Raw genomic sequence first — 13,596 nt, forward strand, 5'->3', positions numbered from 1 at the left:
ATGGCTCCCCAGACGCCCGCTTCACCCCTCAGGGCCTTGCCGCACCTTTACCTCCTCCCGAGCCCCGCTAGTCCGACTCTGCCGCCTCCAGGAGAGAGCCACGGCAGGGGACCGGGAAGGGGGGGGATGTCTCCCAGCTTCATTTTGTGCCCATGCTCCAGTCGGCCACCCTAGCTGGCCAGCTGCTCCCAGTGCCCGGGCAGGCCCAAGGCCACCAACTGCTTTTGGCGGCCCGTCTCAGCATCCAAGCGGTCTGCCGAACCGCGGCTTCTGGCCTCCTGCGAATCAGAGAAATAGCGGCTTTTTAAATAAACCGGGTTAGGACGGGGAGAGCATCAGGAGATCCCCCCCATACACACACACTCACACAAAGCAGCTTCCGTAGTTAAACAGGTCCTGGGATCCTTGGCCCAATAGGAGACTGTTCTGTGCACGGTTCAGTCTCCACGACCTGAACTGCGGGAAGGAACTGGATGAATTGGTGCCAGATTGCCAGGAGCTCCCAGCTTCGGGTAATGCTGAGCTCAGGCTCTCTGAGGCCCCTGGTCCTGGGGGACATCAGGAGGTAATCTACTTCTATCCTGTAACCCCCCTCCCAACTCCATCAGCCCCCAAGTTGCAGTTGGAACAAGCTTTCCCTTAGGGTAAAGCTCTGCTTGAATTGCACTCACCCCACCTCAGAACCTCCCCTACTCTTCCTCCACCTTTTCAGGCATCGCCAAGTGCCAACCTCCCAGCGTCCCTTTGCAGGCTCCTTAAGGCACTTGGAAATCTAGACCTGAGTCTGAGGAATGGGTTAATTCGGAAGTTCACTCCTGTAGTGGCCTGGCTTCGCGTCCCCCTTAGAGCAGTAGGGGAAATGACTGGCTGCTCACTGCACCTCAGAGGCCACCTTGCAGAGGCTCATCTTCCCCATCCTTGGGCCTGAGAGAGCCCAAGTCAACTTGGAGGAGTAAACCGGCCCCCAGGCTCAGAGCAGGGAAGGGAGAAGGTTGAATCCTCAGGGGAAAAGGGGAGGGGAGTTGAAGATGTCTTGCCACGCCAGGATCTGAAGCACTCACCTGGAGCGATTCTTCCAGCGCTTGAGCTTTGGAAAGCTGGCTGACTCTACAATTGGATTAAGGCAAAGGAGTAGAATTACCGTAACCACAGAAGAAAGAAGCCAAACCTCTTACCAAAGGTGCCCAGGGCGAGGGCAGCAGGGAGGCCCGGCGACTCCGACGTGTGTCCACCGGCGCCTTCCAAGCATGCTCTTTCAACTGAGAGTTCTTGGATCACCGAGCACAGAAGGCCCGAGGTGTGCAGCAAGCCGGGAGGCCCAGGGGCGCAAAACCTAGAGATGCCCTGGAGGCCGGAGAACTGTGACCCCGCTGGGTGCGCTTCTCCACGCGCGGCCGGGGGCCCTCTGGCCCCAGGCGACAGGTGCAGCCTAGCCTCCGCCGCCCGCTGTGCCAGGGCGGCTGCCGCGCACCGGTGCGGAACCACTATCGGAACGAGTTTGCGCTTCTGTTTACAAAGCAATCCTGCCATCAAAAGAGGAACAAAATCACCACTTATCACACCCTGTCATAAAGTAATCTGCCCGGAGGGAAATCCTAGCGAAGAACCGCGCGGAGTTGGGGAGGGGGAGAAAAAGGAAACTCTCCCAACTCTCTTCTAGGGTGAATCGCTTGGACACGCTCTATGTCCCCCCAGGCCGGGGAAACACAGAGGATAGCCCGCGTGCTGCACAGAGGGGAGCCCAGCCTGAGACTGGGCCGGGCAAAGCACCGAATCGCTCTCTTGGCTCTATGAGATCCGTCCGTCTGCAGCTCCCCACTCTGACGTCTCCTTTTCTAGTGTCTTCCAAGACGCTCCAACTCCCTCACCTCCAACAAAATAAATGCTTGGAAAAGGGAAAACTGAGTTCTTGGAAACTGAGAGGTCCCTTTTAATTTATTTCCTCGCAGGAGCACTGCAGGCCCCAAAGGACAGTTTTCAGGAATTCCTTGCCAATGGGAAAGGGTTTTGCTCCCTCTGACCCCAGGTGTTCCCCCACGCACTGGTTCATGAAAGGGGGGTGGTGTTAAGGACAGCCAAGCAGTACCTGTCAAATGGCCAGGAAAGGGGGGACCGGGAGAAGTCCTAGGAAGTTATAAGAATCCCTGTGAGGAGCCAGTCCTTTCTGGTTATCTCTCCCTGTCCTGGCTTGTCTAGCGTAAGGTGAAAAACCCTTAAGGTAGCTGAAGCCATGCACAGCGGGGTGATTCTGGGGGGCTCCTCTGGGGTACAGGTGCCTCTGTCTCTCCTGTTGTCCTTGGGAAGAAGGAAGAGAAGAAGCTTTCTCACCCTTTCCCCTCCTACTCCCCCCTTCTATTTCACTTCAGATGTCTGCTGTGAAGACCTTTCTAGTCTTGGTATCAGTAATTCACCACTTAATATAACCAGAGTTTGAGTTTCTGCCTGAGCCGTCCTGGACATCATATACTGCTCCCCCAACCCCCCACTCTCCTAGCTAAGGAGAAGATTTCCCCTGCAGCCGACATTCATCTAGCAGGTCAGCGTTTCGTGGCTTTGCATGCAAGTGCTGAGATCCAGCCTGGAGTTAGGGCTCTTGGTCTATAACTCCAACCGAAAAGTCTGGAATCACTAACCCTGAGAGATCACTTTGGGATATCCTGAGCCGGGATGGTTGAAGAGGCTTCTATACAGGGCAGGCAGAATTATCAATGTTAAATTATCATTTGTGGTTTTTTTAAGGTCTTGAGGGGAATGTTTCATTCTTTATAAACTACTGTGTGGTTGATGAAAGGGGAGAGTCAGTCACTGCAAAACATCTGTAAGGTGAGGGTTTTTCCTTTCCAAAGACTGGGAAGCTAGATCCACAGTCTGCAGAATTGCCAAGAGCAGGACGGGAGAAGGTCCTTGTCCCCTCTCCCCCCACAAAAGTGGTGTTGGGGCAATGGGTGATCTGGAGCAGTGGGATTCAAACTTTGCTCTATATCCGGATCACCTAAACAGTTTAACAAGCCCAATGCCCAAGCTGACCCAAACATTAAAATTTTAAAAAGTACGACAGGTAATTGCAATGTGCAGCCAACTTTGAGAACCAGTGTCTTAAGTCAGTGGTTCTCAAAGTGTGGTCCAGGGACCAGAAAGATCAACATCACCTGGGAATTTATTAGAAGTGCAAATTCTCAGGCGTCACATTAGCTCTACTGAAAACTCTGAGGGTGAGGCCCAGCGTACAGTATTTTAACCAGCCCTCCAAATCGGACGGAGCAGGCTAGTACATGCTCCAGTTTGAGAACCACTAACCTGGGGAAATGTGTGCCTCTATCCGAGGCAGAGTTTGGGGGCTGGCTTTCTAATCTGCAGCTGTTTTTCATTTTTGGCCTTGTGAAAAACTTGAGACGCCAGCTTTCCCTGCCTATCCTTTGGGAAGACAGCGCGTTTCTCAGTCCTAGGTACAAGGAGATGTGAATCTCTCAAGCAAATGGTTCTGCATCAGAATTAACCAACTTCAGAACAAGCTCAACATCACTGCTAAACAACAGCCTACAAACTCAGCGTTTCCCCTCCTCTCTCGGTGCGCGTCAGTGGTTTTCGCGGGATACAGGTTTAGAACCACAGCAGGGTTTTACTTGGGTACTTGGGGCCAGGTGTAACTTGTACCCAACCTCTGAGCTCCGGGCTTCTTTTTCTTGCCGAGTCGTCTCTCCCTCCCTTCCCAGCTCTCGACCCCTACTTGGCGTCGTCTCATTCGCTCAGGCCACGTCCTTGGAACTTTTCCTCTTAATCTGAAGTCCGAAAATAGCGTATCCTCCAGTCGCCGACTTTTTCCTCCCTTAGAGGGGTAAAAGCCTCGCCCTCCGTCAGCTCCATCCTACCCCCAAACTCGTCGGGTTAAGTGTACTGATCAGGTGCGCACCCAGTGGCAGCACCCTCTTTGAGCCCCCCTCCCCATCCTCTGCCCCAGGGCACGTCTGCCACACCTGTCCAGAATGGGCTCTGGGCTGGCCGGCTGCAGGAGCTCGGGTGCCTTTTCTGGGCGCCCGCGGGCGGCTGGACGGCTGCAGGGCGGCCTGGAGGCTAGCACCGCGGGCAAGCGCGCCCGGCCTCGGGCTGCACACTCACTGACCCTCGGGCCGTGCACTGTGGAGGAGGGCGTGTGTCCCGCGTGGGGCCTGGTCTCCATTCGGGCGACAAGTGTCTTTCCTTGGAAATGGTGCTATCTGGGCAAACAGGTGGGCGTCTCTCCCAGGCCGCGCGGTGATCTGCGGCGGGCGAGCAGCGCGCCCCGGCTCCCATCGCAGCCGCCCCGCTTCGCGCTCCGGGCCGAGTCCGCTGCCGGCGGCGGGGCGGGTGCGTGGTGTTGCGGTGAAAGGCGGGGGCGGCGGGCCGAGCGTAGGGCGCCCCGCCGGGTGGACAGTCCCGGCTGCTCAAGAGCCTCTGTCCGGGGGGAGCTCGGGCGCCAAATCCCGGCGGGCCGAGGGGGGGAGAGCCAATTGGGCTCATTCACATTCAGAATTGAGAGGCTTCTGGAGACGGAGTCTCCTACGTAAATGGATGCCAGCCTCCTGAAGTCTGAGAAGGAAGCCTCAAAACTCTCTGCCATGCAAAGCCCGGGCTGTCGCGAGGGTCGGTTCTGGCTCCTTCTGTGCAGGCCCTTCAAGGTTCGCCCCATTCCCCGCTGCTCCGAGGGGCCCTGGGTGGTGGATCAACTTCGACCAGGTTCCGTTTACTTTCAGTTTGTCTTGGTTGGCTAGTGGCGGAACAGGCTGTAATTCGTGCTCTGAGATTTTCCTCAAGGATGTGTCACTTTGATTTAGAAGAGGTAAGGCCTTGCTTTAAAACGTGGGGATTCCTCGCTTTGCCTTTTCTGCCTTCCTCAAGGAAGCTCCTGATGTGCTCAACGAGACCCGCCGATACCAGGTTCCACGGCTCTCCCACGGGACCCCGGACTTTCAAAGAGCAAACCTGTGAGACTTCCATGCTTTAATCTCTTGTAGTTTCTCAATAATGGACCCTCAGTGCTTTTTGCACGTGCTGCTGAAAGGCTAGCTCTACAGTGTGGGTGCTCTGCTGTGCATATTTTGAGGCTGGACACGATTATTTCATCACAGAACTCAAAATGACAGGCCACCTACCTCTGGATTTCCAATGACATATTCAAAAATCAAGGATGCATGTATTTTGCTTCTCAAGTCTAGAGAGGTTTCTAAAAAGTCATGAACTCTTTTTCCAAATAAAACAATACTTCACGTGGTTCTGGAAACTTGGGGAAGCATTATTTAAATGGCATTGTTTTTCTGTATGTATTTCAACATGGCAAGTTGCATTCGCAATTTAAATGAACAGTTCAACAAGGCTAGATGCAGTATATGATGTTTTTTGAAAAAATGACATGGCACGGGTCACTTCATCAGTTTGCAAACTCAAAATGTGTTCTTTCTGAATCTTAGGATGTAAATTGTACAGCCTTTCTAATTAGATCATTTCGGCTATAATGTTGTGGACATAAGACGTGCACTATTTTCCTTTGAAGTGTGGTGCTGAGAAGAATGAAAAGGAAGGTTTTTTTTCTTGGGAAGTGATTAAAAACAAATACCCAAACCTGACAGTGTATACACATGTTCTGGTCTTGAACCTGACAGTTCCCTTTTTGACTTGACTCTCCCCTTTGAGAATTACTATTCAAAATACATAATTGAAACTGTGGTCTTCAGTTTAAATATTTCTATTTCTAATTTTGAAAAACTGGTTTTCATTTGTCTTAGGACTTTTAAAGACTAACTCATGTTAAACAAAGACTCAGACAATAGCATTTGACTGCCTTCAATTTCCTGTTATCTTAAAATTTAAAAAATTTAAAATTACAGCTCGAGTAAACCTCTCAAGTGTACTGAATAAAGGTAAAAATACCAAAAACTGTTTAAATACCTATTTTCTCCTTTCATGTTTGGGACACTTAAGCAACCATTACATAAAATTCAGGTTAAGTGAAAACATGTTTATATATTCTTATTGTGTTCAAATATTAATACAACTTCCCCCTTCCCCCAGCATATTGATGAGATTTTTAACATCTTTTTTCTCTCATTTACTTTTACTTCTAGAAAGAGAAGCTAACAACCAAAGCGTCTTCACACCATAGGATTTCCTTGGTCTTGTGTCCTAATGCCAACACTAGATAGGAAAAATCTGACTTTTCATATTCAACAGCAGCCTGGCTCACACCCCCCAAAGAGAGGGAATTCAGTATGCTTTCTACAGTTTTATACGGGGGAAGAAATAATTGGAATTACAGAATTTTAGATCTTTCGCACTCTTATCGTAATACTCCTCACCACAGGTGTGTGTTCTGAGCCCAGCACCACTCAGCTTGCTGGTGAACAAAGGGGTCCAGACTCAGTGCCCAGACTGGTGGCCTTCCCTTCACCACCCCTGTTCTGTGCAGTTAGCCCACCATGCTACATACTGTGTCCCAGGTTGTGGTCAGGATTAAAGGCCCAATTACGAATACCTTTTGACTAAGTGTTTGTAAACCTAAAGCACCCAATATGCCTTAAAGGAATTAAATATGACTCCTGCATCCATTGTTACCTGCAAATAGGAAATGTCCAGTGTTGATAGAAATGACCTTCAAAGCTTCGATTCTGGATGATGTAGAGAAATGGCTCTTGGGTTTCATGGTGATGTTTCATTGGTGACTGCTCCCCATGAATGAGTTCAATCTCCACTGAAGAAGGTCAGAGCATGTAAGCTTCCAGTCTGAATATGCCTGCAGTTACCTGTCTCTTTAACATGTCTTGAAAATTGTCTGGACACATGCCTGATATTTTATAGCACAAAATTTCAGTGCAAGAATTCCACTTTTAGTAACAATTAATAGAAGGAAAGCAGGAATAATCTGTCAGGAATCCGTATTTCGGAGTTATTAGAGAGCAATAAGAAACAATTGACAGTAAGAAAGAAAACGTTAAATGAGTGAGGAAATAAAAAATAGAAGTAACTACCAAAAGAATGCTCTATTCATCAGTAATCATAACAATGACAATGGGTTATAATAACAGCTAAAGGAAATCTTCACCAATAAATTCACCTTTACTTGTTCCAGTCCATGTGACACAAAATCTCATTATTCTACAAGGAAGGTGTGGCTCAGTTTTAACAAATATTCTGAAGACACACTTCCTATATATAAGGAGTGCTTTTCATAATCTTTCAGCAGTGACACATTTGGAAGCAAGATTGAATCATGGTGACTGCTACTTTTCTCTGAAATCCCAACACCTTAAGCAATCTCAGTACCGTCAAATAAACAAACCAAAAATCCCCCAAATATTCCTTTTTCAAAATCTTTTGACTATATATATATATTTTGACTATATATATATATATATATATATATATATATATATATATATATACACATATATATATTCATTCTGGATATATATATATATATATATTCAAAAGATTTTGAAAAAGGAATATATATATATATCCTGCACAAGTCAGGATTGGAATTTTTTCTTAAACATTTCTTAAACATTTGCTGCCCCCACGTGTCCCTTTAGAAAACTGAGTATGAAAGAGAATCATGTTTATTTAGCACCTCTCTATATGGCATTCACAATTAGATACACAGAACTACAATCAGAGACACACCAATTATTGTAAGAAAGAGCGACAAAGACAGGGAGGGAGAATGGTGGAGCAAAAGGCTACTTTTGCCACAGATTCCTGATGTAATATTCAGTAATTACGTAACTTCTCTGTGCCTAGGTCTCTTCAAATATTAAAATGGGTAGCAGGTTGGCAGGATGGGGTGAGTATGGGAGCTAGATTTTAAGGTGGCATCTACTATTTGATCCCTTCTAGTCTAATATTTGGTCATTCTCATTGAGGATACTAAAGCAGAAGTAAGAGAATCTAGTTATCCCATTTCTGGCTAAGTCAATTTGGAGGCGTGCCAAAAACTCATGAGTGAATTTCCTGTTTCATCATTGGAATCCTCTGTCATCTTGACAAACCTGCTTCTCAATGTCCAAATAGCTCTGAGCCTAAGGAGACAAGAAGGAATTCATTTTCTTTAATGACCAACAATTATGCAGTAGACTGCTGTGACTTCAAAAATGAAAATCATCTTCAGTGTTTATAGTATGTATTGGGAACAGGTGCTTCTACAGCTCTGACTAGTTCTTAAATCTTCTCTGTAATGCCCTGATGGACCTAGCAAAGCCATTCTCTCCCTACTTCCTTGATAACAGAACTCCAATTTTGTTCAGTTATCAGGAAATCATGTGTTTCAAGAAAGGCTGGGTCCCTCCCTTACCCCAAGGGGATGAATCGTGATTCGTCTAAGAAGTAGACTTCACTGGTTCTGACCCCTCGTTATTTTTTTATTCAGAAGTTTTTATTTTATTGTTATTATCATTTTTTAAATTATTGAGATATAATTGACATAACATTACATTAGTTTCAGGTGTACAACATAATAATTGGATATTCGTATATATTGTGAAATGATCACAAGAAATCTAGTTAATATCTATCACCATAATAGTTTAAAAACTTTTTTCGGTGATGAGAACTTTTAAGATCTACTCACTTAGCAATTTCCAAATATGCAATACAGTATTAACTATAGTCACTACGCTGTACATTACATCCTGTGACTTATTTATTTTATAACTATGAATATGTACCTTTTCATCCCCTTCACCCATTTAGCCCATTCCTCACCAATTTGTTACCCATATCTATATGCTTGTTGTTGTTGCTGTTGTTGTTTTTAAATTCCACATATAAGTGAAATTATATGGTTTTTGTCTTTCTCTGTCTGACTTATTTCACTTAGCATAATGTCCTCAATGTTCATCCATGTTGTCACAAATGGTAAGATTTCCTTCTTTTTATGACTAAGTAATATTCCTCTGTGTGTGTGTGTGTGTGTGTGTGTGTGTGTGTGTGTGTGTTACGTTTTCTTTATCCAGTCATTGATTTAAGGACATTCAGGTTCTTTCCATATCTTGGCTATTGTAAATAATGCTGTAATGAACAAGGGAGTGCATATATCTTTTCGAGTTCGTGTTTTCTTTTCTGCCCCCCCTTTGAATAAATGCCCAGAAGTGGAATTACTGAATCATGTGGTAGTTCTAATTCTAATATTTTGAGGAACCTCCGTACTGTTTTCCATAGCGAATGCACCAATTTACATTTCCACTAACAGTAACAAAATTTCCCTTTTCCTTACATCCTCGCCAACACTTGTTACCTTGTCTTTTTGATAACAGCTATTCTAACCCCTCACTCTTAATCAGAGTCTTCTTGAGAACTCTATAAAAATATGATGCCCAGGCCCACCTCCAGAGATTCTGCTTAATTGCTCTAAAGTTTGACATATTTTGAAAACTTTCCAAGTGTTGTTAGTGTGCAGGTTAGGTTGAGAATCACTTACCTAAGCCAATGATGATCATTCCCTTCTCTGGTGATTGGTTTAGGAATGAGCACATGACGCAATTTTCAGCCATATAAAAGGACATCTGATTGGGGGTGGGGCATCTGGGATTGTTTTTCTCATCCTTAGAAAGGAACAGAAGATAAGGTTGTGTCTTTAATTTCTCTTCTAGGTTTTGGTTCTTACCCAGTGGGGATATAAAGGATGTGATGTCTGGAGTTGCTTCAGCCACCTTTTGACCATGAAGGAAGCTCCCACATGCAAGGTGTAGCAGAGTGAAAAGAAGGAAAGAATTCTAGGTCTTTGATGGTCTTGTTAAGCTACTGAATTAACTGATCCTGTAGCTGTCCTACCTCAGGACTTGATAGGTGAGTATGTGAATAAATGATATTTAATTTAGTTGGAGACAAATCATCTTAGCTTATACCCTGATAATTCTAAAAAAGTAGGCAGGCACACATTTTTTAAATTGGGTTCCTGAAACCATGTCCTTGGAACTGCTGGGCTCCCATGGGATTTTGCTAGTATTCTATGAGGACATTTTATAAATAGGATTTTTGTATGCATGTGTATTGTTTACACAGTAAAATGTTTGAGGATATAATTTCAGCATGTTATTCCTTTACACTTCTGTCTTCGAAGTAAAGCAGCTCATTCATTTGCAAATATAAAACAAGGACTGGAGCAGAGATGACCTACAAGTGGGAAAGTTCTTATTTGATCTGGATAAGATTCAACCTAAAAAAGGAAACCTTACAATTCATACAAACTTAATCCTTAAACTGTCATAATACGTACAGCTGTTACTTTTTACTACTGTCATCTTTTCTGTGATTATTAGTGACATACACTTCATTACCACTTGTCTTTAATATTTTACCATCATATCAAGGTTTTCTAATTGTTTCTTTTTTTTTTTTTTTACTTTCTAATTGTTTCTTAACCGTCTTTTAGTTTTAATGACTGCAGTGTTTGAAAGCTTCTATATTAGAATCTGTTATTCTTCTAAAGAGGTGCTTTTGAAGCCTTCTTTTTTACCTTTAGCTTTTGTCTTCATTTTTGTCATTAACGTATGCATCACCACTTGATGTACCATGAAACCCTTTAACTCTTTTCTTTTGTGTCTTATTCTTTGCATACCTGAAATGTTAACAAAATAGTTATGTACCTAAAGCACAGATTCTAAATCATACTTAGATTTATGAACCCTACTTTAAATGTCATATATTAGTGCTACAATTGTCATGTGCTAGCACACTATGCTTGATAAAACAATGTGATAAGTGATTGCACCATTTTTTGCTTGGAGGAACTGGATTCTCGTCTGGCATGCTCGTATTTCTTACGCATACCTGCATGTTAGTAAAACATGCATCTTATTATATGAATTATATGCATGTGTACCCTGACTTAAACATGTGCATATGTATAAGACAGGTATTGCTTCTAGCCTGATCACCATCTATTACAACACAAAACTTAGAAATTCAAAGCCCCAAAGGCAGGAAATGCAACATTTCAGGTTAACTTAGGCAGATTTTCAAACGTTTTCTCCATTACCAGATTGCCTAACATAGAACTGAATACAAAACAGACTTATGGTGTAGAAAGTATTCATGTGTCCTTATCTAAATAAGGATTCCGTTATTGTACTTCTTTCTCTGTACAAGAAACCAATGAAATTTATAGAGATTATTGCCAACTATAATCAGGACTACCTGGTGAGAGTCACAGATGTGATATTTGCCCTCAGAGCCAGGTGCACAGTGACAGACATGAAGTCATTCCCTTTAGAGCCACAGTTGCATTTGGAGCAGGAGCAAAGCACCAGGACTAAGGGCAGTCCATTCTCCATTACTGGGGTTTCATCTTTGCTGCAGTGATTCTCAAATGCTGGTCCCCATCCCCATGCTGTGTCCATTCTTTCCCAAAGCCATATGATCTGCTTAAATACAATACATATCCTTCTAAAAACTGCTGCTGTCATAGGTAGGGCAATGCTCAATTTACAATGTTTTGGAGTGTTCATAGGTTTTCTGATTAACATGGTATAAAGGAAGGAGACCCAGACTGGAATTGGAAGAACAGGAGTCTAGCATCAGCCTTGCCACGAGCTACCTGTATGTCATTGGGCAAGTTGCTTCATGTCTCCAGGTCACATTGCCTGACTTATGAAGCAAGCATGTCAGTCCTGATGGTTTCTGAGGCCCCTTCTAACTCTAAAAAGCCCGTTGAGTCAGATTCATATATCTGTCAGCTAAGTTCTAAAACAGCCTAGAAACAATTCTAGAAATGAAACATACAACTAAGAAAGCACAAGTCACAAGACTAGAAGACATCGTCTAATATATTTCGTCACCTTCAGATGGAACTTAGGTAAACAATTTGTTACATATGAGAGTCAGTCCTAATTTTAGGTTTATCATTATTAGGCAGAGCATTTTCATTTATTTGTGTCACATTCTATACCCTAACTTATAAAATCCAGATAAGTTCTGCCTGATATGGAGATAATATGCCACTTCCTCACATTATTGACTTCATTGAACAAAGCTATATAAACACATGCCAATAATATTCAGGGATATCGTAAAAATTACGACATTTCCTTAAGGGAACTGATTCATACAAACGTATGAATGGATTATATACAATCATTTTATAGGCAAATCTGATATTATGTTTATTTTTAAAAAACAGGATTAATCAACAATCCTCTTTGTTGTCTACACAATCCTCTAAGCATGTAAGAATACTGCATTTGGATATGTAAATGCACAAAAGTCAGATGAAGACACATTTCCTTTAGTTGTAGATACCTGGGCCTGAAAGACCCTGAGAAGCCAGCCAATTGTCCCTTTCGCCTTTACACACAGCGATGGTAAGTCAATAGCACCAACAAATTTAGAATCTATTTTCCAATGTCTGTAGAGATTTAGTCATGTTTCTTTATAGCTTATTGCCACACTTAAGAATACTTAATGTCTGATATGTTTGTAGGAATATATTTTTTATTCAGTCGAATCCTTCATGTAGTGATTTACATCATTTTTTCTTGCTTTCTCTGTGCGAGATGTGGAGAGTTGTCGGGAGTTTTTTGCACAGTAACCTTTCTCATTCTTAGTCGTTATCTCTAGGTAGGCAACATGGTATGGTTCTTTCAATGGTTTCTCATATGCTCGTGGAGTATCTTCCATATGCCACGGTCTTACTGTTCTAGATTTGGGGGCCGGAAGAATGAAAATAAAGGACAAACATTCCTATCCTTGTGGACTTCATATTCTAGATGGGAGGAAGCACAATAAACAAGACAAATAAGTAAAATACTTAGTATGTTAGATAACTAGGAAATGAAGGAAAGGGAAATATAAATTTAAAAAGGGAGTTAGGAAGTACTGGGAGAATATGTGATTTGCAATTTAGATAGGGATGCCCCCAAGGATAAGATGACATCTGCGTCACCAGGGAAATATTCCTTGAGAAATCAGCACGTACAAAGGCCTTGAGGCAGAAACATGAGGGGCTTAGGTGGGTGGAATAAGTGAACAAAGGAAAGAGTAGTAATAGATCAGGCCAGAGAGAGGTGGAGAAATGGCAGGGGAGCTAGAGGCTAGAGAAGCTCAGGGTGCAGGGCCTTGTGAGCCATTATAAAGACCTTAGTCTTTCTTCTGAGGTAGAGGAAAGCCTTTGGATGGGTGTGAGCCAAAGAATGACACGATCTGACTCATATTTTAACAGGGATGCTTTGGCTGCTGTGTCACCGTAGGGGGACCAGTATGAAGGCAGGAAAACCAGTTTGGAGGCTGTAGCAATTACCACGAGACTGGTTGAGATCATCCCGGGAGTGCTTGTAGGTAAACAGGGAAAGAGGCCCAAGACTGAGCCCTGCGGCTTAGAGTCAAGGAAAAGCAGGCACACCAGCAAAGCCCACGAGGAACAGCCAAAGAAGTAGGAAGAAAACCGTTGAGTATGAACTCTGGAAGCCGAATTACTAGGAGAGGGAGTGAACATCTGGGTCTCGTAATTCTGACAGGTGGAGCACAATGAAGACAGAAAGTAGAGCCGTGACTATAGCCACAGAGAGGTCATTGTGGTGGAACCAGCAGGGACATGGCAACCAGGGAGCCCTTCAGTTTTAGCCAAATTCACTG

Source organism: Rhinolophus hipposideros, assembly GCF_964194185.1.
Source record: "Rhinolophus hipposideros genome assembly, chromosome: 8".
Classification (NCBI taxonomy): domain Eukaryota; kingdom Metazoa; phylum Chordata; class Mammalia; order Chiroptera; family Rhinolophidae; genus Rhinolophus; species Rhinolophus hipposideros.